The sequence below is a fragment of the Ambystoma mexicanum genome, chromosome 4p (assembly GCF_040938575.1).
Source record: "Ambystoma mexicanum isolate Mex_15411 chromosome 4p, UKY_AmexF1_1, whole genome shotgun sequence".
Taxonomy (NCBI): domain Eukaryota; kingdom Metazoa; phylum Chordata; class Amphibia; order Caudata; family Ambystomatidae; genus Ambystoma; species Ambystoma mexicanum.
In genome coordinates this window covers 1,270,705,984-1,270,729,865 of record NC_090927.1, presented here as the reverse complement: position 1 = coordinate 1,270,729,865, position 23,882 = coordinate 1,270,705,984, and the positions used below count along the sequence as shown (strand labels likewise).

The 23,882-nt window shown below is 56.5% G+C and overlaps 7 pseudogenes; all 7 read right to left on the bottom strand.

The window, feature by feature from the left end:
* Nucleotides 1–4,725: 4,725 nt before the first annotated feature.
* LOC138458921 (5S ribosomal RNA) lies at nucleotides 4,726–4,844 on the bottom strand (annotated as a pseudogene).
* Nucleotides 4,845–4,949: 105 nt separating this feature from the next.
* On the bottom strand, nucleotides 4,950–5,068 carry LOC138459883 (5S ribosomal RNA; annotated as a pseudogene).
* Nucleotides 5,069–12,743: 7,675 nt separating this feature from the next.
* Nucleotides 12,744–12,862, bottom strand: LOC138455503 (5S ribosomal RNA; annotated as a pseudogene).
* Nucleotides 12,863–12,968: 106 nt separating this feature from the next.
* LOC138456010 (5S ribosomal RNA) lies at nucleotides 12,969–13,087 on the bottom strand (annotated as a pseudogene).
* A 320-nt stretch (nucleotides 13,088–13,407) lies between these two features.
* Nucleotides 13,408–13,526, bottom strand: LOC138459805 (5S ribosomal RNA; annotated as a pseudogene).
* A 976-nt stretch (nucleotides 13,527–14,502) lies between these two features.
* On the bottom strand, nucleotides 14,503–14,621 carry LOC138455862 (5S ribosomal RNA; annotated as a pseudogene).
* Nucleotides 14,622–14,727: 106 nt separating this feature from the next.
* LOC138457502 (5S ribosomal RNA) lies at nucleotides 14,728–14,846 on the bottom strand (annotated as a pseudogene).
* Between the last annotated feature and the right edge of the window lie 9,036 nt (nucleotides 14,847–23,882).

The window sequence follows — 23,882 nt, the reverse complement described above, 5'->3', positions numbered from 1 at the left end:
CAGCGCCGCGAGACAACTCGTCGGCCATTTTGTTGGCTATACAGTCCTTATGCTCAGAGATAAGGACGAGACTACCGTTGCCGACGGAACCTCTCCCGTCGGGGGACCCAGAACCGGGACCTTCTGGTGTTCCCCCTACCAAGAAAAGAAGGATCCACCCTCCGCCTCCTTTTCAGCCGTCGCGCCCCTTCCAGCCCTCCTCCCCGTCCACCCGAGGGGATGATACGGGGACTGACACGGCAGCGACGGGTACGGACGACGAGGTATACGACGAGGATGTACCGTCGTCGCCTCCCACCAGGGCTTCTCCGCCCGACGAGATTGGATCGTTCCACTCCATGATCTCCAGGGCATCCGAGCTTTTTCAACTCTGCCCTGAGGAGAAGAAGAAGGAAGGTTTCCTTTATCAGCGGCGCGAGGCCAAGAGGAAGACGGTCCTCTCAGTGCCTCTATTGGACGACATTTGGGATGAGGGCCTCACCCTCCTCAAGAACCCTTCCACGACGCCAGCTAGAAGAGACCGGTACGAGAAGAAGTACCGGGACCCGGACACGGCCCCCCTGTGCCTCCGGGCGCAGCCTACCCCGGACTCCGTCGTCTCCGCGGCGGCCAGGAAGAAAGCGGGGGGGGTGCGGCCTCCACATCGACTTCCCCACCGGACGGTGAGGGAAAGAAATTGGACGCTATGGGACGCAGAGTAATCTCGTCGGCAGCGACGACGATTAAAGCCGCCAATGCCTTGGCTATCGTGGCCCACTACGACAGGGAGCTCTGGTACAAACTGGCTCCCCTGCTGGACTTCTTGCCGGACGACAAGAGGACAGAGGCCCTGGAGATCCTGCAGGAAGGTGAGGTGGCTTCGGACCACACCATTACCGTTGCGACGGACATCGCCGACACTGGGTTCCGCCAGTTGGGCAACGGCGTTTGCCTTAGGCGGCGTGGATGGCTCAAGGCTACGGACTTCCGTCAAGACGTTCAGACCAGAGTCCTGGACATGCCCTTCGATGGGAACAACCTGTTTGGCAAAACAGTGGACGATTCCCTTCAGGCCATTAAAGCGGACACTGAGACGGCCCGGGCCCTGGGAGTTCTGCAGCAACGACGGACGCCCTTTCGGAGCAGCGGAGGCAAGGGCGCCTTCAAAGGTTCCGGCGGCGGTTTCTCCACCTACCGTCAAGCGGCCCGCTCGTCTCAGGAGGCCTACAGAGGACGAGGCAAGTCTGGCGGACTCCGCCGTCGTCGCCAAGGAGGTCAAGGCGGCAAAGCCTCGTCCAAGCAGGATTGAACCGACCGTGGGGTCAGGCCCCCACCGAAGCACCCCGGTGGGAGGCCGGCTGGCGAGCTTCGTCAGCGTGTGGGAGTCCATCTCCACCGACCGTTGGGTGCTGGACGCCTTGGCCCGGGGCCACGCGCTCGAGCTTCAAAGAAGGTGTCCACGCGTCCCCCCCGTGGCCAGGAAAGAACTTCACGTCCCTCAACTTCTCCTGGAGGTAAAGGCGATGCTCAGGAAGGGCGCCATCGAACTCGTCCCAAAGAGGCTTCGGGGCTCCGGAGTGTACTCGAGATACTTCCTCGTGAAGAAGAAGACGGGGGGATGGCGCCCCATCCTGGACCTGCGACGTCTGAACAAGTTCATCAAGGCGCAAAAGTTCCGGATGGTCACCCTCCAGCACGTCCTGGGTCAGCTGGAGGAAGGAGACTTCCTGTCGTCGTTGGATTTGGAGGATGCCTACTTCCATATTCCCATCCTAAAGGGGCACCGAAAATTCCTCAGGTTTGTGGTCCAAGGGCGTCATTACCAGTTCAAAGCCCTCCCCTTCGGTCTTCGGTCGGCACCCAGGGTGTTCACCAAGTGCCTCGCACCGGTGGCGGCGCAGCTGCGCCGCGAGGGGATCCACGTCTACCCCTACCTGGACGACTGGCTCATCCGAGCCAAGACGAGGGAGCTCGCCGTGGTTCACACGGCAAGGACCGTCCAACTTCTCACGGACCTGGGATTCTCCGTGAACTACGCCAAATCCCACCTGGTACCCGCGCAAGACGCTCTGTTTCTGGGAGCGAGGCTCAACACAGTGTCCCTTCTGGCCTCCCCGTCGGAGGAGAGGACCAGGACCATCCTGGGCAAGGTGCAACGGATGTTGGTGGCCGACGCGGCCAAGGTGAGGTCCATCAAGTCCCTCCTCGGAATGATGTCTTCCTGCATCTACCTCATTCCCATGTGCAGGCTCCGGATGCGCCCGTTGCAGGAGTTCCTGGACGCGCGCTGGATCCAAACGACGGGCAGCTTCGAGGAAAGGATCACACTCGACGAGAGTTCCCGACGAGCGATCCGGTGGTGGGACACCCGCGCGCATCTGACGGCGGGCATGGACTTCCAGACCCCAGCCCACCAGGAGACAGTGACCACGGATGCCTCCCTGGAAGGGTGGGGAGCGCACACCGAAAATCTACACGCAAGTGGCCTTTGGCTCCCGACGGAGAAAGCCTTACATATCAACGTCCTGGAGCTCCGTGCAGTGTTTTGGGCCCTCAGGTCCTTCCTTCCGTCCCTCAAGGGCAAGGTGGTGAGGATCATCACCGACAACACCACCACCATGTTTTACATCAGAAAACAGGGCGGAACCAGGTCCCCAGCACTGTCCAAGGAGGCGCAGGACCTGTGGCATTGGGCAGTCGCCCAAGGGATGTTTCTGGTGCCGTTTCATCTGGCAGGGATAAAAAACACCATCGCCGACTCACTCAGCAGGGAGCTGCGCTCGTGCCACGAGTGGGAACTACGGCAGGATCTAGTGGATCGCCTCTTCCGACGGTGGGGCACACCCCAGATCGACCTGTTCGCAAGTGCCGGAGGTTCGCCAGCAGGATTCCCCAGGCGAGGAGCATGGGCGATGCTCTCTCGTTCCCCTGGGAGGGCCTGTTCCTCTACGCGTTCCCTCCTTTGCCACTGCTAATCCGGCTCGTCAACCAGCTCAAGAGGTCACGGTGCAGGATGATCCTCGTCGCACCTGCGTGGCCGAGGCAGATATGGTTCCCGGACCTTCTGGACTTGTCAGCGTCCCCGCCAATCAAGCTGCCGGTGGACGCGGATCTGCTCTCCAGGGAAGGAGGCGCCATCCTCCACCACGACCCGAAATCGCTGAACTTGCAGGCCTGGCTCCTGCAGCGCTAGAGTTTGGAGGATACGACATACCGGCCGACTGCAGAGAGGTTCTTGCAAAGGCCAGGGCGTCCTCGACTCTTAAATGCTACGGACACAAATGGAAGAGGTTCTCTGTCTGGTGCCACGCACAGAAGATTAACCCTCTACGGATTACGGCTCCCCAAGTTCTGCCGTACCTGCTGACGCTGGCCAAAGCTGGACTGGCACACGCGTCCATCAAAATTCATCTGGCTGCGATCTCCCGATACACCAGGACCACGGGACGGACGTCCTTGTGGTCTCATCGTCTGGTGAAAGAGTTCATGAAGGGACTGTTCAGATCGTTCCCGCCGGTGAAGGCTCCGGCCCCGGCGTGGGAGCTCAACGTGGTGCTGACCAAGCTCATGGGACCTCCGTTCGAGCCTCTGCACTCGGCCCCGTTGAAGTTTCTATCGTGGAAGACAGCGTTTCTTGTGGCCATCACCTCCGCACGACGGGTGGGAGAGATCCAGGCCCTTTCCTGCAAGGCCCCGTACTTGACTTTTCACGACACGAGGGTGGTGCTCAGGACGCACCCCTCCTTCATGCCCAAGGTACCGTCGGACTTCCATCTCAACGAACCCTTGGTGTTGCCTGTATTCTTCCCGTCGCCTTCGTCGCCGGCTGAGAGGACTTTGCACTCGCTGGATGTGGCTAGAGCGCTGAAGTTCTACTTGGACCGCACAAAGTGTTTTCGGAAGACATCACAACTCTTTGTGAACTTTGGACCTGTCAATCAGGGGAAGGCTCTCTCGAAGGCTTCCATTTCCAGATGGCTCTCCGGCTGTATCATGTACTGTCATCGGTTGGCAAACCGACCGCTGCCCGGCCGTCCGAGAGCCCATTCCACCAGAGCGATCGCAGCTACCACGGCGTTCCTTTCTGGTGTGCCCCTGCTGGACATATGCAGGGCTGCTACGTGGAGGTCGACGCACACCTTCACGAAGTTCTACTGCGTCGATCGGGATTCCAGGGAGGAGTCCAGGGTCGGCCAAGCAGTGCTGCGCAACCTGTTCGCCTGAGGTGAGCCTGGTGAGGAGGTAAGATGCTTAATGTTGAGTTTGATGCAATGCTTAATGTTGAGCCTTTGCCACCTCCCGTGGTTGTGCATGTGTGTACTGCTATGTATTCTTTATTCATGAGCATGTGAATCCATGCCAGACCCCATGCTGGAGAAGGAACAAGTTACTTACCTGTAACTGTTGTTCTCCAGCATGGGTCTGGCATGGATTCACATGCGAACCCTCCCGCCTACCCCTCTGCGGCTCTTCACTTGGTCATACTGCCACTTCACGTGCTTCCAAATCTGAAGATGGCTGCCAGAGGCGGTGCTTAGGTAGAGGGCAGTCATTGGCTGTGGTCAGTATGACGCAGAGACCAGTGATTGGTTGTTACTACGAAAGACAGATCAGAAACGAAACTGATACTGGTTTTTTCTTTACCGAGGATTCCCAGCCTGACGACGGGGAATATTCATGAGCATGTGAATCCATGCCAGACCCCATGCTGGAGAAGGCTCACTTCCTGAACATGTAGCACAAAAAAGCCTACAGCACCTGGTATTCCCAGGCAGTCTCCCATCCAGGTACAAACTAGGCTCAACACTGTTTACCTTATGAGATCAGATGAGATCCGGTGCATTCAGTCTGGTGCGGCCGTAGGCTTTTGTGCTAGTGAGTTTTGTCTTGTTAAGCATCTAGTCGGCTAGACCAACAGTTTTGAAAGACAAATGAGAAATGGCTCACTTCCTTAACATGGAGTAGAAAAAAGCCTACAGCGCCTGGTATGCCCAGGCAGTCTCCCATGCATGTACTAACTAGGCCTAACACTGCTTAGGTTCTGAGATCAGATGAAATCCGGTGCATTCAGTCTGGTGTGGCCGCAGGCGTTTGTGCTAGTGAGTTTTGCCTTGTTAAGCATCTAGTCGGCTAGACCATGCAGTTTTGAAAGACAATTGAGAAATTGCTCACTTCCTGAACATGGAGTAGAAAAAATGACTACAGCACCTGGTATTCCCAGGCAGTCTCCCATCCAGGTACTAAATGGGCCTAACACTGCTTAGGTTCTGAAATCAGACAAGAGCTGGCGCACTCAGGGTGGTGTGGCCGCAGGCTTGAAAAATGCAGAGTATTACTCATATGCAGTTGCATTTAGTAAGATAAGCCATAATGCCACTTGCATCATAAAACCACGCTCATCACTCGATCAAGCGCGATATATAAGACTTGTGGGCCCACTCAGGACTCCTATGTCTAGTAGGATAAATGTACTCCATCCAACCTGTTTCTGTTGCAGGGAGTTGGAGAAAACAACCAATGCAATAATGGATTTCTTTCAAGCCTCTTTATGGACTCAATATTCTCCAGCATGGGGTCTGGCATGGATTCACATGCTCATGAATATTCCCCGTCGTCAGGCTGGGAATCCTCGGTAAAGAAAAAACCAGTATCAGTTTCGTTTCTGATCTGTCTTTCGTAGTAATAACCAATCACTGGTCTCTGCGTCATACTGACCACAGCCAATGACTGCCCTCTACCTAAGCACCGCCTCTGGCAGCCATCTTCAGATTTTTACCGCACGTTCATGTGTTGGGATCCTCGTGCTATTGCTCTCGAGCGTTAGTGCTATTTTTTCACGTTTTTTCTCAAAAACTTCGTTTTTTTCGGTCAAAAGAGCCTCAAGCTCCACCGACTCTCCATCCGATCAAGGGGGACCCGTGTCGGATTCGTCTGCGCCCCTCAAGGGTGAAGATTTCGTCGAGCTACGCTTTTGGAGGACTCCAGAAGTTTCTCAGGCCCGGACATGGCCCAGGAGAAGGGAAGCTCGACGCCCGGAAAGCTGTTCAGGATCTGCCCTGGATGCCAGCTCCAGAACGTCTTTAAGGAGGACGAACACTCCTTTTGTCTCTACTGCTTACATGAGGACAAGACGCACGTGGAGAAGGACTGTGCGTTTTGCGGCAACATGTCGGAGCGGACCATGAAGGACCGCCATCAACGTCTCGCCAACTGGCTGGAAGGGAAGAGCCCGTCCGGCGAGAAGAAGAGGAAGAAATCCGAGCGGTCTTCTAAGACCTTTGAGGACGCCCCGGCGACGGGGGTCCAACATAAGGCCAAGCACCGCGAGTCCGCTGGCACCGGGAGCGCCGAACGGTCGGGCTCTACGGGCGCCAGGCTGGGCGCACCCTCCCCGGCACCATCAACCACGAGCCAACGCTCTGGGTCGGGTAAGAGGAAGGCCGAGCACCCGGCGAGGCTCCTGGAGAGGCCCCGGTCGAGCTCGAAGGCGGAGGGGGAGCGAGGCAGTGTCCCCCCCCCTCAAGGATAAGGCGGTGAGCGCACCTAAGGTGGTGAAGGCCTTAATCCATCCGGCCAAGCCCTCTATCGAAGCTGTCGCGGCGGCCCTGGCTCAGCCTGTGGAGGCTACACCAGTGGTGGCGACCTCGGGGCTCAGAGTCTCCCTGCCACCTCGGAGGGAGTCCTCTTTTGTGCCCATCGATAGGACCCCCGTGAAATCCCCTGTGGGGAAGAAAAAGGGGGGGCAGGGCGTCGTCGTAGATTCGGCCTCAACCTCGGAGGAGGAGCTGGTCGAGGTCTTAAGCCACGGCCTCGGCGTGGAAGAAGACCGGCCCGTCGGGATGGATCCCGACGCAGGTGACGACTACATCGTCGAGGGTACCGACGGGGCCCCTGATCGCCCGCCGGATTCCCCTCTGCCAGCGCCGCGAGACAGCTCGGCGGCCATTTTGTTGGCTATACAGTCCTTATGCTCAGAGATAAGGACGAGACTACCGTTGCCGACGGAACCTCTCCCGTCGGGGGACCCAGAACCGGGACCTTCTGGGGTTCCCCCTACCAAGAAAAGAAGGATCCACCCTCCTCCTTTTCAGCCGTCGCGCCCCTTCCAGCCCTCCTCCCCTTCCACCCGAGGGGATGATACGGGGACTGACACGGCATCGACGGGTACGGACGACGAGGTATACGACGAGGATGTACCGTCGTCGCCTCCCACCAGGGCTTCTCCGCCCGACGAGATTGGATCGTTCCACTCCATGATCGCCAGGGCATCCGAGCTTTTTCAACTCTGCCCTGAGGAGAAGAAGAAGGAAGGTTTCCTTTATCAGCGGCGCGAGGCCAAGAGGAAGACGGTCCTCGCAGTGCCTCTATTGGACGACATTTGGGATGAGGGCCTCACCCTCCTCAAGAACCCTTCCACGACGCCAGCTAGAAGAGACCGGTACGAGAAAAAGTACCGGGTCCCGGACACGGCCCCCCTGTGACTCCGGGCGCAGCCTACCCCGGACTCCGTCGTCTCCGCGGCGGCCAGGAAGAAAGCCGGGGGGGGGGGGGGTGCGGCCTCCACATCGACTTCCCCACCGGACGGCGAGGGAAAGAAATTGGACGCTATGGGACGCAGGGTCATCTCGTCTGCAGCGACGACGATCAAAACTGCCAACGCCTTGGCTATCGTGGCCCGATACGACAGGGAGCTCTGGTACAAACTGGCTCCCCTGCTGGACTTCTTGCCGGACGACAAGAGGGCAGAGGCCCTGGAGATCCTGCAGGAAGGTGAGGTGGCTTCGGACCACGCCATTACCGTTGCGACGGACATCGCCGACACTGGGTTCCGCCAGTTGGGCAACGGCGTTTGCCTTAGGCGGCGTGGATGGCTCAAGGCTACGGACTTCCGTCAAGACGTTCAGACCAGAGTCCTGGACATGCCCTTCGATGGGAACAACCTGTTTGGGAAAACAGTGGACGATTCCCTTCAGGCCATTAAGGCGGACACCGAGACGGCCCGGGCCCTTGGAGTTCTGCAACAACGACGGACGCCCTTTCGGAGCAGCGGAGGCAAGGGCGCCTCCAAAGGTTCCGGCGGCGGTTTCTCCTCCTACCGTAAAGCGGCCCGCTCGTCGTCTCAGGAGGCCTACAGAGGTCGAGGCAAGTCTGGCGGACCCCGCCGTCGTCGCCAAGGACAAGGCGGCAAAGCCTCGTCGAAGCAGGATTGAACCGGGCGTGGGGTCGGGCCCCCACCGAAGCACCCCGGTGGGAGGCCGGCTGGCGAGCTTTGTCAGCGTGTGGGAGTCCATCTCCACCGACCGTTGGGTGCTGGACGCCTTGGCCCGGGGCCACGCGCTCGAGTTTCAAAGAAAGTGTCCGCGCGTCCCCCCCGTGGCCAGGAAAGAACTTCACGTCCCTCAACTTCTCCTGGAGGTAAAGGCGATGCTCAGGAAGGGCGCCATCGAACTCGTCCCAAAGAGGCTTCGGGGCTCTGGAGTTTACTCGAGATACTTCCTCGTGAAGAAGAAGACGGGGAGATGGCGCCCCATCCTGGACCTGCGACGTCTGAACAAGTTCATCAAGGCGCAAAAGTTCCAGATGGTCACCCTCCAGCACGTCCTGGGTCAGCTGGAGGAAGGAGACTTCCTGTCGTCGTTGGATTTGGAGGATGCCTACTACCATATTCCCATCCTGAAGGGGCACCGAAAATTCCTCAGGTTTGTGGTCCAAGGGCGTCATTACCAGTTCAAAGCCCTCCCCTTCGGACTACGGTCGGCACCCAGGGTGTTCACCAAGTGCCTCGCACCGGTGGCGGCGCAGCTGCGCCGCGAAGGGATCCACGTCTACCCCTACCTGGACGACTTGCTCATCCGAGCCAAGACAAGGGAGCTCGCCGTGGTTCACACGGCAAGGACCGTCCAACTTCTCACGGACCTGGGATTCTCCGTGAACTACGCCAAATCCCACCTGGTACCCGCGCAAGACGCTCTGTTTCTGGGAGCGAGGCTCAACACAGTGTCCCTTCTGGCCTCCCCGTCGGAGGAGAGGACCAGGACCATCCTGGGCAAGGTGCAGCGGATGTTGGTGGCCGACGCGGCCAAGGTGAGGTCCATCAAGTCCCTCCTCGGAATGATGTCTTCCTGCATCTACCTCATTCCCATGTGCAGGCTCCGGATGCGCCCGTTGCAGGAGTTCCTGGACGCGCGCTGGATCCAAACGACGGGCAGCTTCGAGGAAAGAATCACACTCGACGAGAGTTTCCGACGAGCGATCCGGTGGTGGGGCACCCGCGCGCATCTGACGGCAGGAATGGACTTCCAGACCCCAGCCCACCAGGAGACAGTGACCACGGATGCCTCCCTGGAAGGGTGGGGAGCGCACACCGAAAATCTGCACGCAAGAGGCCTTTGGCTCCCGACGGAGAAATCCTTACATATCAACGTCCTGGAGCTCCGTGCAGTGTTTTGGGCCCTCAGGTCCTTCCTTCCGTCCCTCAAGGGCAAGGTGGTGAGGATCTTCACCGACAACACCACCACCATGTTTTACATCAGGAAACAGGGCGGAACCAGGTCCCCAGCCCTGTCCAAGGAGGCGCAGGATCTGTGGCATTGGGCCGTCGCCCAAGGGATGTTTCTGGTGCCGTTTCATCTGGCAGGGATAAAAAACACCATCGCCGACTCACTCAGCAGGGAGCTGCGCTCGTGCCACGAGTGGGAACTACGGCAGGATCTAGTGGATCGCCTCTTCCGACGGTGGGGCACACCCCAGATCGACCTGTTCGCGACGGCGACGAACTCCAAGTGCCGGAGGTTCGCCAGCAGGTTTCCCCAGGCGAGGAGCATGGGCGATGCTTTCTCGTTCCCCTGGGAGGGCCTGTTCCTCTACGCGTTCCCTCCTTTGCCACTGCTAATCCGGCTCGTCAACCAGCTCAAGAGGTCACGGTGCAGGATGATCCTCGTCGCACCTGCGTGGCCGAGGCAGATATGGTTCCCGGACCTTCTGGACTTGTCAGCGTCCCCGCCAATCAAGCTGCCGGTGGACGCGGATCTGCTCTCCAGGGAAGGAGGCGCCATCCTCCACCACGACCCGAAATCGCTGAACTTGCAGGCCTGGCTCCTGCAGCGCTAGAGTTTGGAGGATACGACATACCGGCCGACTGCAGAGAGGTTCTTGCAAAGGTCAGGGCGTCCTCGACTCTTAAATGCTACGGACACAAATGGAAGAGGTTCTCTGTCTGGTGCCACGCACAGAAGATTAACCCTCTACGGATTACGGCCCCCCAAGTACTGCCGTACCTGCTGACGCTGGCCAAAGCTGGACTGGCACACGCGTCCATCAAGATTCATCTTGCTGCGATCTGCCGATACACCAGAACCACGGGGCGGACGTCCTTGTGGTCTCATCGTCTGGTGAAAGAGTTCATGAAGGGACTGTTCAGATCGTTCCCGCCGGTGAAGGCTCCGGCCCCGGCGTGGGAGCTCAACGTGGTGCTGACCAAGCTAATGGGACCTCCGTTCGAGCCTCTGCACTCAGCTCCGTTGAAATTTCTGTCATGGAAAACAGCGTTTCTTGTGGCCATCACCTCCGCACGACGAGTGGGAGAGATCCAGGCCCTTTCCTGCAAGGCCCCGTACTTGACTTTTCACGACACGAGGGTAGTGCTCAGGACGCACCCCTCCTTCATGCCCAAGGTACCGTCGGACTTCCATCTCAACGAACCCTTGGTGTTGCCTGTGTTCTTCCCGTCGCCTTCGTCGCCGGCTGAGAGGACTTTGCACTCGCTGGATGTGGCTAGAGCGCTGAAGTTCTACGTGGACCGCACAAAGTGTTTTCGGAAGACGTCACAACTCTTTGTGAACTTTGGACCTGTCAATCAGGGCAAGGCTCTCTCGAAGGCTTCCATTTCCAGATGGCTCTCCGGCTGTATCATGTACTGTCACCGGTTGGCAAACCGACCGCTGCCTGGCCGTCCGAGAGCCCATTCCACCAGAGCGATCGCAGCTACCAGGGCATTCCTATCTGGTGTGCCCCTGCTGGACATATGCAGGGCTGCTACGTGGAGGTCGACGCACACCTTCACGAAATTCTACTGCGTCGACCGGGATTCCAGGGAGGAGTCCAGGGTCGGCCAAGCAGTGCTGCGCAACCTGTTCGCCTGAGGTGAGCCTGGTGAGGAGGGAAGATGCTTAATATTGAGTTTGATGTGATGCTTAATGTTGAGCCTTTGCCACCTCCCGTGGTTGTGCATGTGTGTACTGCTATGTATTCTTTATTCATGAGCATGTGAATCCATGCCAGACCCCATGCTGGAGAAGGAACAAGTTACTTACCTGTAACTGTTGTTCTCCAGCATGGGTCTGGCATGGATTCACATGCGAACCCTCCCGCCTACCCCTCTGCGGCTCTTCACTTGGTCATACTGCCACTTCACGTGCTTCCAAATCTGAAGATGGCTGCCAGAGGCGGTGCTTAGGTAGAGGGCAGTCATTGGCTGTGGTCAGTATGACGCAGAGACCAGTGATTGGTTATTACTACGAAAGACAGATCAGAAACGAAACTGATACTGGTTTTTTCTTTACCGAGGATTCCCAGCCTGACGACGGGGAATATTCATGAGCATGTGAATCCATGCCAGACCCATGCTGGAGAACAACAGTTACAGGTAAGTAACTTGTTCCTTCTCTGTACTGCATTACATTTGAAGGTAGATTTATTACCCATGAACACACTACCCGTATTTTAATTCTATGTAAATAGGTAGCTCCAGCCCTCATGTTGTTGTCCAACATTTCCGCTATAAAAAGGGATACATTTTTTTTAAAAACGTCCTGTTAAGCATCTAGTCGGCTAGATCATGCAGTTTTAAAAGAGAATTGAGAAATGGCTCACTTCCTGAACATGGAGCACAGAAAAGCCTACAGCACTTGGTATTCTCAAGTGGTCTTCCATCCAGGTATTAACTAGACCTGACACTGCTTAGCTTTTGAGGCCAGGCGCATTCAGTGTGGTGTGGCCATAGGCTTTAGTCCTGGTGAGTTTTGTCCTGTTAAGCATCTAGTCGGCTAGACAATGCAGTTTTGAAAGGCAATTGAGAAATGGCTCACTTCCTGAACATGGAGCACAAAAAAGCCTACAGCACCTGGTATTCCCAGTCAGTCTCCCATCCAGGTCCAACACTGCTTAGCTTCCGAGATCAAACAAGATCGGGCGCATTCAGTGTGGTGTGGCCGTAGGCTCTGGTCATAGTGAGTTTTGTCTTGTTAAGCATCTAGTCAGCTAGACCATCCAGTTTTGAAAGACAATGGAGAAATGGCTCACTTCCAGAACCTGGAGCTCAAAAAAGCCTACAGCACCTGGTATTCCCAGGCGGTCTCCCTTCCAGGTACTAACTAGGCCCAACACTGCATCGCTTCCGAGTTCAGGCACATTCAGTGTGTTGTGGCCGAAGGCTGTGGTCCTAGTGAGTTTTGCACTGTTAAGCATCTAGTCGGCTAGACCATGCAGTTTTGAAAGACAATTGAGAAATGGCTCACTTCCTGAACATGGAGCAAAAAAATGCCTACTGCACCTGGTATTCCCAGGAGGTCTCCCATCCAGGTACTAATTAGTCCCAACACTGCTTAGCTTCCAAGATTCGATGAGAAGGGGGCGCATTCAGTGTGATGTGGCTTTAGATTTTGGTCCTAGTGAGTTTTGTCCTGTTAAGCATCTAGTAGGCTAGACCATGCAGTTTTGAAAGACAATTGAGAAATGGCTCACTTCCTGAACATGGAGTGCAAAATAACCTACAGCACCTGGTATTCCCAGGCAGTCTACCACCCAGGTACTAACTAGGCCCAACACTGCTTAGCTTCCGAGATCAGACGAGATCAGACGCATTCAGTGTGGTGTGGCCGTAGGCTTTGGTCCAAGTGAGTTTTGTCCTGTTAAGCATCTAGTCGGCTAGAACATGCTGTTTTGAAAGACAATTGAGAAATGGCTCACTTCCTGAACATGGAGCACAAAAAAGCCTACAGCACCTGGTATTCCCAGGCGGTCTCCCATCCAGGTACTAACTAGGCTCGACACTGTTTACCTTCTGAGATCAGACGAGATTGGGTGCATTCAGTGTGCTGTGGCCGTAGGCTCTGGCCCTAGTGAATTTTGTCCTGTTAAGCATCTAGTCGGCTAGACCATGCGGTTTTGAAAGACAATTGAGAAATGGTTACCTTCCTGAACGTGGAGCACAAAAAAGCCTACAGCACCTGGTATTCCCAGCCGGTCTCCCATCCAGTCCCAACACTGCTTAGCTTCCGACATCAGACAAGATTGGGCGCATTCAGTGTGGTGTGGCCGTAGGCTCTGCTCTTAGTGAGTTTTGCATTGTTATGCATCTAGTCGGCTAGACCATGCAGTTTTGAAAGACAATTGAGAAATGGCTCACTTCCTGAACATGGATCACAAAAAATCCTAGAGCACCTGGAATTCCCAGGCGGTCTCCCATCCAGGTACTAACGAGGCCTAACACTGCTTAGCTTCCAAGGTCAAACAAGATCGGGCACATTGAGTGTGGCGTGGCCGTAGGTTTTGGGCTCAGTGAGTTTTGTCCTGTTAAGCATCTAGTCGGCTAGACCATGCAGTTTTGAAAGACATTTGAGAAATGGCTCACTTCCTGGACATGGAGCACAAAAAAAGCCTACAGCACATTGTATTCCCAGGTGGGCTCCCATCCAGGCCTAACACTGCTTAGTTTCCGAGATCAGACAAGATCAGGCGCATTCAGTGTGGTGTGGCCGTAGGCTCTGGTCCTAGTTAATTTTGTCCTGTTAAGCATCTAGTCGGCTAGACCATGCAGTTTTGAAAGACAATTGAGAAATGGCTCACTTCCTGAACATGGAGCTCAAAAAAGCCTACAGCACCTGGTATTCCCAGGCGGTCTCCCATCCAGGCCCAACACTACTTAGTTTCCGAGATCAGACAAGATCAGGCGCATTCAGTGTGGTGTGGCCGTAGGCTCTGGTCATAGTGGATTTTGTCCTGGTAAGCATCTAGCCGGCTAGACCATGCAGTTTTGAAAGACAATTGAGAAATGGCTCACTTCCTGAACATGGAGCACAAAAAACGCCTACAGCACCTGGTATTCCCAGACGGTCTCCCATCCAGGTACTAACTAGGCCCAACACTGCATTGCTTCCGAGTTCAGGCACATTCAGTGTGTTGTGGGCGTAGGCTGTGGTCCTAGTGAGTTTTGCACTGTTAAGCATCTTAACGGCTAGACCATGCAGTATTGAAATACAATTGAGAAATGGCTCTCTTTCTAAACATGAAGCACAAAAATGCCTACCACACCTGGTATTCCAAGGAGGTCTCCCCTCCAGGTACTAACTAAGCCCGACACTGCCTCACTTCTAAGATCAAACGAGACCGGGCACATTCAGTGTGATATGGCCGTAGACTTTGGTCCTTGTGAGTTTTGCCCTGTTAAGCATCTAGTCGGCTAGACCATGCAGTTTTGAAAGACAATTGAGAAATGGCTTACTTCCTGAACATGGAGCACAAAAAAGCCTACAGCACCTGGCATTCCCAGATGGTCTCCCATTCAGGTACTTACTAGGCCCAACACTGCTTAGCTTCCAAAATCAGATGAGATCAGGGGCATTCAGTGTGGTCTGGCCGTAGACTCTGGTCCTAGTGAGTTTTGCATTGTTAAGCATCTAGTCGGCTAGACCATGCAGTTTTGAAAAACAATTGAGAAATGGCTCACTTCCAGAACATGTCGCACAAAAAAGCCTACAGCACCTGGTATTCCCAGGCGGTCTCCCATCCAGGTACTAACTAAGCTCGACACTGTTTACCTTCTGAGATCAGACGAGATTGGGTGCATTCAGTGTGCTGTGGCCGTAGGTTTTGGTACTAGTGAGTTTTGTCCTGTTAAGCATCTAGTCGGCTAGACCATGCAGTTTTGAAAGACAATTGAGAAATGGCTCACTTCCTGGACATGGAGCACAAAAAAAGCCTACAGCACATTGTACTCCCAGGCTGGCTCCCATCCATGTACTAACTAGGCCCAACACTGCTTGGTGGCTGAGATCAGATGAGATCGGGCGCATTCAGTGTGGTTTGGCCATAGGCTCTGGTCCTAGTGAATTTTGTCTTGTTAAGCATCCAGTCGGCTAAATCATGCAGTTTTGAAAGACAATTGCGAAATGGCTCCCTTCCTGAACATGGAGCGCAAAAAAGCCTACAGCACCTGGTATTCCCAGGCAGTCTCCCATCCAGGCCCAACACTGCTGAGCTTCCGAGATCAGACAAGATGAGTCGCTTTCAGTGTGGTGTGGCCGTAGGCTCTTGTCATAGTGAGTTTTGTCCTGTTAAGCATCTTGTCGGCTAGATCATCCAGTTTTGAAAGACAATTGAGAAATGGCTCACATCCTGAACATGGAGCACGAAAAAGCCTACAGTGACTGGGCATTCCAAAGTGGTCACCCATTCAGATACTAACTAGGCCCGACACTGCTTAGCTTCCAAGATCAGAGGCATTCAGTGTGGTCTGGTCGTAGGAACTGGTCCTAGTGAGTCATGCATTGTTAAGCATCTAGTCGGCTAGACAATGCAGTTTTGAAAGACAATTGAGAAATGGAACAAGTTACTTCTCCAGCATGGGGTCTGGCATGGATTCACATGCTCATGAATATTCCCCGTCGTCAGGCTGGGAATCCTCGGTAAAGAAAAAACCAGTATCAGTTTCGTTTCTGATCTGTCTTTCGTAGTAACAACCAATCACTGGTCTCTGCGTCATACTGACCACAGCCAATGACTGCCCTCTACCTAAGCACCGCCTCTGGCAGCCATCTTCAGATTTTTACCGCACGTTCATGTGTTGGGATCCTCGTGCTATTGCTCTCGAGCGTTAGTGCTATTTTTTTCACGTTTTTTCTCAAAAACTTCGTTTTTTCGGTCAAAAGAGCCTCAAGCTCCACCGACTCACTATCCGATCAACGGGGACCCGTGTCGGATTCGTCTGCGCCCCTCAAGGGTGAAGATTCGTCGAGCTACGCTTTTGGAGGACTCCAGAAGTTTCTCAGGCCCGGTCATGGCCCAGGAGAAGGGAAGCTCGACGCCCGGAAAGCTGTTCAGGGTCTGCCCTGGATGCCAGCTGCAGAACGTCTTCAAGGAGGAGGAACACTCCTTTTGTCTCTACTGCCTACATGAGGACAAGACGCACGTGGAGAAGGACTGTGCGTTTTGCGGCAACATGTCGGAGCGGACCATGAAGGACCGCCATCAACGTCTCGCCAACTGGCTAGAAGGGAAGAGCCCGTCCGGCGAGAAGAAGAAGAAGAAATCTGAGCGGTCTTCTAAGTCCTTTGAGGACGCCCCGGTGACGGGGGTCCACCATAAGGCCAAGCACCAGGAGTCCGCTGGCACCGGGAGCGCCGAACGGTCGGGCTCTACGGGCGCCAGGCAGGGCGCACCCTCCCCGGCACCATCAACCACGAGCCAACGCTCTGGGTCGGGTAAGAGGAAGGCCGAGCACCCGGCGAAGCTCCTGGAGAGACCCCGGTCGAGCTCGAAGGCCCCATCGGAGGGGGAGCGAGGCGGTGCCCCCCCCCTCAAGGATAAGGCGGTGAGCGCACCTAAGGTGGTGAAGGCCTTAATCCATCCGGCCAAGCCCTCTATCGAAACTGTCGCGGCGGCCCTGGCTCAGCCTGTGCAGGCTACACCAGTGGTGGCGACCTCGGGGCTCAGAGTCTCCCTGCCACCTCGGAGGGAGTCATCTTTTGTGCCCATCGATAGGACCCCTGTGAAATCCCCCGTGGGGAAGAAAAAGGGGGGGCAGGGCGTCGTCGTAGATTCGGCCTCAACCTCGGAGGAGGAGCTGGTCGAAGTCTTAAGCCACGGCCTCGGCGTGGAAGAAGACCGACCCGTCGGGATGGATCCCGATGCAGGTGACGACGACATCGTCGAGGGTACCGACGGGGCCCCTGATCGCCCGTCGGATTCCCCTCTGCCAGCGCCGCGAGACAACTCGTCGGCCATTTTGTTGGCTATACAGTCCTTATGCTCAGAGATAAGGACGAGACTACCGTTGCCGACGGAACCTCTCCCGTCGGGGGACCCAGAACCGGGACCTTCTGGTGTTCCCCCTACCAAGAAAAGAAGGATCCACCCTCCGCCTCCTTTTCAGCCGTCGCGCCCCTTCCAGCCCTCCTCCCCGTCCACCCGAGGGGATGATACGGGGACTGACACGGCAGCGACGGGTACGGACGACGAGGTATACGACGAGGATGTACCGTCGTCGCCTCCCACCAGGGCTTCTCCGCCCGACGAGATTGGATCGTTCCACTCCATGATCTCCAGGGCATCCGAGCTTTTTCAACTCTGCCCTGAGGAGAAGAAGAAGGAAGGTTTCCTTTATCAGCGGCGCGAGGCCAAGAGGAAGACGGTCCTCTCAGTGCCTCTATTGGACGACATTTGGGATGAGGGCCTCACCCTCCTCAAGAACCCTTCCACGACGCCAGCTAGAAGAGACCGGTACGAGAAGAAGTACCGGGACCCGGACACGGCCCCCCTGTGCCTCCGGGCGCAGCCTACCCCGGACTCCGTCGTCTCCGCGGCGGCCAGGAAGAAAGCGGGGGGGGTGCGGCCTCCACATCGACTTCCCCACCGGACGGTGAGGGAAAGAAATTGGACGCTATGGGACGCAGAGTAATCTCGTCGGCAGCGACGACGATTAAAGCCGCCAATGCCTTGGCTATCGTGGCCCACTACGACAGGGAGCTCTGGTACAAACTGGCTCCCCTGCTGGACTTCTTGCCGGACGACAAGAGGACAGAGGCCCTGGAGATCCTGCAGGAAGGTGAGGTGGCTTCGGACCACACCATTACCGTTGCGACGGACATCGCCGACACTGGGTTCCGCCAGTTGGGCAACGGCGTTTGCCTTAGGCGGCGTGGATGGCTCAAGGCTACGGACTTCCGTCAAGACGTTCAGACCAGAGTCCTGGACATGCCCTTCGATGGGAACAACCTGTTTGGCAAAACAGTGGACGATTCCCTTCAGGCCATTAAAGCGGACACTGAGACGGCCCGGGCCCTGGGAGTTCTGCAGCAACGACGGACGCCCTTTCGGAGCAGCGGAGGCAAGGGCGCCTTCAAAGGTTCCGGCGGCGGTTTCTCCACCTACCGTCAAGCGGCCCGCTCGTCGTCTCAGGAGGCCTACAGAGGACGAGGCAAGTCTGGCGGACTCCGCCGTCGTCGCCAAGGAGGTCAAGGCGGCAAAGCCTCGTCCACAGCAGGATTGAACCGACCGTGGGGTCAGGCCCCCACCGAAGCACCCCGGTGGGAGGCCGGCTGGCGAGCTTCGTCAGCGTGTGGGAGTCCATCTCCACCGACCGTTGGGTGCTAAACGCCTTGGCCCGGGGCCACGCGCTCGAGCTTCAAAGAAGGTGTCCACGCGTCCCCCCCGTGGCCAGGAAAGAACTTCACGTCCCTCAACTTCTCCTGGAGGTAAAGGCGATGCTCAGGAAGGGCGCCATCGAACTCGTCCCAAAGAGGCTTCGGGGCTCCGGAGTGTACTCGAGATACTTCCTCGTGAAGAAGAAGACGGGGGGATGGCGCCCCATCCTGGACCTGCGACGTCTGAACAAGTTCATCAAGGCGCAAAAGTTCCGGATGGTCACCCTCCAGCACGTCCTGGGTCAGCTGGAGGAAGGAGACTTCCTGTCGTCGTTGGATTTGGAGGATGCCTACTTCCATATTCCCATCCTAAAGGGGCACCGAAAATTCCTCAGGTTTGTGGTCCAAGGGCGTCATTACCAGTTCAAAGCCTTCCCCTTCGGTCTACGGTCGGCACCCAGGGTGTTCACCAAGTGCCTCGCACCGGTGGCGGCGCAGCTGCGCCGCGAGGGGATCCACGTCTACCCCTACCTGGACGACTGGCTCATCCGAGCCAAGACGAGGGAGCTCGCCGTGGTTCACACGGCAAGGACCGTCCAACTTCTCACGGACCTGGGATTCTCCGTGAACTACGCCAAATCCCACCTGGTACCCGCGCAAGACGCTCTGTTTCTGGGAGCGAGGCTCAACACAGTGTCCCTTCTGGCCTCCCCGTCGGAGGAGAGGACCAGGACCATCCTGGGCAAGGTGCAACGGATGTTGGTGGCCGACGCGGCCAAGGTGAGGTCCATCAAGTCCCTCCTCGGAATGATGTCTTCCTGCATCTACCTCATTCCCATGTGCAGGCTCCGGATGCGCCCGTTGCAGGAGTTCCTGGACGCGCGCTGGATCCAAACGACGGGCAGCTTCGAGGAAAGGATCACACTCGACGAGAGTTTCCGACGAGCGATCCGGTGGTGGGACACCCGCGCGCATCTGACGGCGGGCATGGACTTCCAGACCCCAGCCCACCAGGAGACAGTGACCACGGATGCCTCCCTGGAAGGGTGGGGAGCGCACACCGAAAATCTACACGCAAGGGGCCTTTGGCTCCCGACGGAGAAAGCCTTACATATCAACGTCCTGGAGCTCCGTGCAGTGTTTTGGGCCCTCAGGTCCTTCCTTCCGTCCCTCAAGGGCAAGGTGGTGAGGATCTTCACCGACAACACCACCACCATGTTTTACATCAGAAAACAGGGCGGAACCAGGTCCCCAGCACTGTCCAAGGAGGCGCAGGACCTGTGGCATTGGGCAGTCGCCCAAGGGATGTTTCTGGTGCTGTTTCATCTGGCAGGGATAAAAAACACCATCGCCGACTCACTCAGCAGGGAGCTGCGCTCGTGCCACGAGTGGGAACTACGGCAGGATCTAGTGGATCGCCACTTCCGACGGTGGGGCACACCCCAGATCGACCTGTTCGCGACGGCGACGAACTCCAAGTGCCGGAGGTTCGCCAGCAGGTTTCCCCAGGCAAGGAGCATGGGCGATGCTCTCTCGTTCCCCTGGGAGGGCCTGTTCCTCTACGCGTTCCCTCCTTTGCCACTGCTAATCCGGCTCGTCAACCAGCTCAAGAGGTCACGGTGCAGGATGATCCTCGTCGCACCTGCGTGGCCGAGGCAGATATGGTTCCCGGACCTTCTGGACTTGTCAGCGTCCCCGCCAATCAAGCTGCCGGTGGACGCGGATCTGCTCTCCAGGGAAGGAGGCGCCATCCTCCACCACGACCCGAAATCGCTGAACTTGCAGGCCTGGCTCCTGCAGCGCTAGAGTTTGGAGGATACGACATACCGGCCGACTGCAGAGAGGTTCTTGCAAAGGCCAGGGCGTCCTCGACTCTTAAATGCTACGGACACAAATGGAAGAGGTTCTCTGTCTGGTGCCACGCACAGAAGATTAACCCTCTACGGATTACGGCTCCCCAAGTTCTGCCGCACCTGCTGACGCTGGCCAAAGCTGGACTGGCACACGCGTCCATCAAAATTCATCTGGCTGCGATCTCCCGATACACCAAGACCACGGGACGGACGTCCTTGTGGTCTCATCGTCTGGTGAAAGAGTTCATGAAGGGACTGTTCAGATCGTTCCCGCCGGTGAAGGCTCCGGCCCCGGCGTGGGAGCTCAACGTGCTGCTGACCAAGCTCATGGGACCTCCGTTCGAGCCTCTGCACTCGGCCACGTTGAAGTTTCTGTCGTGGAAGACAGCGTTTCTTGTGGCCATCACCTCCGCACGACGGGTGGGAGAGATCCAGGCCCTTTCCTGCAAGGCCCCGTACTTGACTTTTCACGACACGAGGGTGGTGCTCAGGACGCACCCCTCCTTCATGCCCAAGGTACCGTCGGACTTCCATCTCAACGAACCCTTGGTGTTGCCTGTATTCTTCCCGTCGCCTTCGTCGCCGGCTGAGAGGACTTTGCACTCGCTGGATGTGGCTAGAGCGCTGAAGTTCTACGTGGACCGCACGAAGTGTTTTCGGAAGACGTCACAACTCTTTGTGAACTTTGGACCTGTCAATCAGGGGAAGGCTCTCTCGAAGGCTTCCATTTCCAGATGGCTCTCCGGCTGTATCATGTACTGTCATCGGTTGGCAAACCGACCGCTGCCCGGCCGTCCGAGAGCCCATTCCACCAGAGCGATCGCAGCTACCACGGCGTTCCTTTCTGGTGTGCCCCTGCTGGACATATGCAGGGCTGCTACGTGGAGGTCGACGCACACCTTCACGAAGTTCTACTGCGTCGATCGGGATTCCAGGGAGGAGTCCAGGGTCGGCCAAGCAGTGCTGCGCAACCTGTTCGCCTGAGGTGAGCCTGGTGAGGAGGTAAGATGCTTAATGTTGAGTTTGATGCAATGCTTAATGTTGAGCCTTTGCCACCTCCCGTGGTTGTGCATGTGTGTACTGCTATGTATTCTTTATTCATGAGCATGTGAATCCATGCCAGACCCCATGCTGGAGAAGGAACAAGTTACTTACCTGTAACTGTTGTTCTCCAGCATGGGTCTGGCATGGATTCACATGCGAACCCTCCCGCCTACCCCTCTGCGGCTCTTCACTTGGTCATACTGCCACTTCACGTGCTTCCAAATCTGAAGATGGCTGCCAGAGGCGGTGCTTAGGTAGAGGGCAGTCATTGGCTGTGGTCAGTATGACGCAGAGACCAGTGATTGGTTGTTACTACGAAAGACAGATCAGAAACGAAACTGATACTGGTTTTTTCTTTACCGAGGATTCCCAGCCTGACGACGGGGAATATTCATGAGCATGTGAATCCATGCCAGACCCATGCTGGAGAACAACAGTTACCGTTCCTTACCTGTAACTGTTGTTCTCCAGCATGGGTCTGGCATGGATTCACATGCTCATGAATATTCCCCGTCGTCAGGCTGGGAATCCTCGGTAAAGAAAAAACCAGTATCAGTTTTGTTTCTGATCTGTCTTTCGTAGTAGTAACCAATCACTGGTCTCTGCGTCATACTGACCACAGCCAATGACTGCCCTCTACCTAAGCACCGCCTCTGGCAGCCATCTTCAGATTTGGAAGCACGTGAAGTGGCAGTATGACCAAGTGAAGAGCCGCAGAGGGGTAGGCGGGAGGGTTCGCATGTGAATCTATGCCAGACCCATGCTGGAGAACAACAGTTACAGGTAAGTAACTTGTTCCTTCTCCAGCATGGGGTCTGGCATGGATTCACATGCTCATGAATAAAGAATACATAGCAGTACACACATGCACAACCACGGGAGGTGGCAAAGGCTCAACATTAAGCATTACATCAAACTCAACATTAAGCATCTTACCTCCTCACCAGGCTCACCTCAGGCGAACAGGTTGCGCAGCACTGCTTGGCCGACCCTGGACTCCTCCCTGGAATCCCGATCAACGCAGTAGAATTTCGTGAAGGTGTGCGTCGACCTCCACGTAGCAGCCCTGCATATGTCCAGCAGGGGCACACCAGAAAGGAACGCCGTGGTAGCTGCGATCGCTCTGGTGGAATGGGCTCTCGGACGGCCAGGCAGCGGTCGGTTTGCCAACCGATGACAGTACATGATACAGCCGGAGAGCCATCTGGAAATGGAAGCCTTCGAGAGAGCCTTCCCCTGATTGACAGGTCCAAAATTCACAAAGAGTTGTGACGTCTTCCGAAAACACTTCGTGCGGTCCACGTAGAACTTCAACGCTCTAGCCACATCCAGCGAGTGCAAAGTCCTCTCAGCCGGCGACGAAGGCGACGGGAAGAACACAGGCAACACCAAGGGTTCGTTGAGATGGAAGTCCGACGGTACCTTGGGCATGAAGGAGGGGTGCGTCCTGAGCACTACCCTTGTGTCGTGAAAAGTCAAGTACGGGGCCTTGCAGGAAAGGGCCTGGATCTCTCCCACCCGTCGTGCGGAGGTGATGGCCACAAGAAACGCTGTTTTCCACGACAGAAACTTCAACGGGGCCGAGTGCAGAGGCTCGAACGGAGGTCCCATGAGCTTGGTCAGCACCACGTTGAGCTCCCACGCCGGGGCCGGCGCCTTCACCGGCGGGAACGATCTGAACAGTCCCTTCATGAACTCTTTCACCAGACGATGAGACCACGAGGACGTCCGGCCCGTGGTTCTGGTGTATCGGGAGATCGCAGCAAGATGAATCTTGATGGACGCGTGTGCCAGTCCAGCTTTGGCCAGCGTCAGCAGGTACGGCAGTACTTGGGGAGCCGTAATCCGTAGAGGGTTAATCTTCTGTGCGTGGCACCAGACAGAGAACCTCTTCCATTTGTGTCCGTAGCATTTAAGAGTCGAGGACGCCCTGGCCTTTGCAAGAACCTCTCTGCAGTCGGCCGGTATGTCGTATCCTCCAAACTCTAGCGCTGCAGGAGCCAGGCCTGCAAGTTCAGCGATTTCGGGTCGTGGTGGAGGATGGCGCCTCCTTCCCTGGAGAGTAGATCTGCGTCCACCGGCAGCTTGATTGGCGGGGACGCTGACAAGTCCAGAAGGTCCGGGAACCATATCTGCCTCGGCCACGCAGGTGCGACGAGGATCATCCTGCACCGTGACCTCTTGAGCTGGTTGACGAGCCGGATTAGCAGTGGCAAAGGAGGGAACGCGTAGAGGAACAGGCCCTCCCAGGGGAACGAGAAAGCATCGCCCATGCTCCTCGCCTGGGGAAACCTGCTGGCGAACCTCAGGCACTTGGAGTTCGTCGCCGTCGCGAACAGGTCGATCTGGGGTGTGCCCCACCGTCGGAAGAGGCGATCTACTAGATCCTGCCGTAGCTCCCACTCGTGGCACGAGCGCAGCTCCCTGCTGAGTGAGTCGGCGATGGTGTTTTTTATCCCTGCCAGATGAAATGGCACCAGAAATATCCTTTGGGCGACGGCCCAATGCCACAGGTCCTGCGCCTCCTTGGACAGTGCTGGGGACCTGGTTCCGCCCTGTTTCCTGATGTAAAACATGGTGGTGGTGTTGTCGGTGAAGATCCTCACCACCTTGCCCTTGAGGGACGGAAGGAAGGACCTGAGGGCCC